We start from the raw sequence: 1,815 nt of genomic DNA, 5'->3' as shown, positions 1-1,815 counted from the left end.
CTGGGCAGCTTGGGGGTCGCCTGCCTCGCATGACGTGCTGCTCTCAGTTGGCATTTTGAGCAACATACTCCCACGTCTGGAGAGAAGCATGCCAGCAAGTGCCCTCAGCGCGGTCTGAGCAGAAGTCCAGGGGCCTGGAAGGCTGAACTTGGGCCTGGAATGCGCGCAAGGGAGCCAGGCGGGCATGCACAAGGTACCATGTCCCGGGATGCAACGTGCCTGTTGAGAGTATCCCAACTGCTGCCAAGGCAGGAACGGGAAAACAAAATTTCATCAGAAAAAAACTGTTTTCCCAATTCAGTTCAAAGATGGAATGTGGAAAGTTCTGAATAAGAAAGAATTCCCCTTTGAAAGGGGGTGTGAGAAGTGTGTGTGTGTGGAGGGGGGGAGTGTTTGAAAGGACATGAGGATCAAAGTGTGCATTCAGACACTAGTATCACACCTGGTGTCCCAGTACTCACCAGTTACTCAGGACCCCAGGGCTATCCAGCTGCCTCTACGGAAAGGGGGCAGCCGGCTACCCGGAGGTTCCCAGGCCAGCGACCAAGCAGTGGCCCCATGCAGACGGTGGAGGGGCCCCATGCAGTCGTCCCTCCTCCACTACCTCCTCCCCTCCCTCCACACCCCATGTCTGGCTCAGTATCTGCGACTCTTCTCCCCAAGGGATCTTCAGAGCTCCCACTGGGCTCTCCTGCATGCAGGCAAGACTCAGCTGGGGTCAAGCAACCCTCGTCCTTGAGGGTCTTTCGTCCAGGGCTGGAGAATGCGAGGATGGCTGGCCCTGACCGAACACCCTGCAAGCAGCTCAAGCCCGCAGGGACGCTGTCAGGAGGGTGGCCATTCAATGACCGCCCCACCCCCCGCATGATCCTTCTCTGGAGGGCTTCCCCACCCGATCCCATTTCTCGGAAATGTTTGCACACGGTTTGCCAAACCGGAGGGGCACCTGGGAACTCTGCACTCGAGGGAAACAGTGGCCCCAGAGGGATGGATCCCCCTGCTTCCCAAGAATTCTCTCAGGGCGTGTGCAGGCTGGGTGGTGCAGCTGGAGAGCTGCAGGTGGGTAGCCTGGCTCGAAGTGGGCCCCCACAACGCCTGGGATTCCGTTGCAGCTCAGGGATTCCAGCAGCTTCAGGGGCAGTACAAGGCCAGAGTCGCGGCTCACCAGCCTTGAGGAGGAGGAGCGCAGGGTTTGGTCTCCGCTCCCCATCACAACGTGCCCCTGGGAGACACGTTGCTGCTGTCTTCCCAAGCAGCAGTGTCAGAAACAGCCTCCTCCCCATCCTGGAGATCCCTGGCGGTCAGCCGGCCCGTGTCCCCAGAGCTGGAACCCCTGAACGTGTCCGGGATGCCATCTCCCCTGCTGCCATCACCGTAGATCAGCAGGCGAGGGGCCTGACCCGGTTTCTGCGGGTCTCACGCTGCGCTCCCTCTCCGTCCATGACCAGCTTGTGTCACTCTGAACCATGGGTAGGGACCGAGCATTCCGAAGAGGGGGCTTCCTGTCCTGCCCCCAGGACCCTCAGGACGGGCAGCCATGGTTGGACTCCTCCTCCTGGAGCTTTTCCAGGGCTCTGAAAAGCATCCCATGCGGAGGGACCACCAGGCTGCAGGTCTCAGCTTGGCTGCATTCAGGTGCTTTTCATTGGGGAGTTCATGATAGACACACCCATCCACCCCCGCTCTGTCCTTCTCCGGACTTGCCACAGATGACAGGTGGGAACCCACAGCGATGGAGAACCAGAAAATTCACAAGGGCTGAGCTACCCACGAGACCTGCAGCTCCGCACCCGGTCTCCTCTTCAGAGCCCCTGG

The sequence above is a fragment of the Varanus komodoensis genome, unplaced genomic scaffold, assembly GCF_004798865.1.
Source record: "Varanus komodoensis strain SLA01 unplaced genomic scaffold, ASM479886v1 scaffold2119, whole genome shotgun sequence".
NCBI classification, from domain to species: domain Eukaryota; kingdom Metazoa; phylum Chordata; class Lepidosauria; order Squamata; family Varanidae; genus Varanus; species Varanus komodoensis.
Note: the sequence above shows the minus strand (reverse complement) of the source record.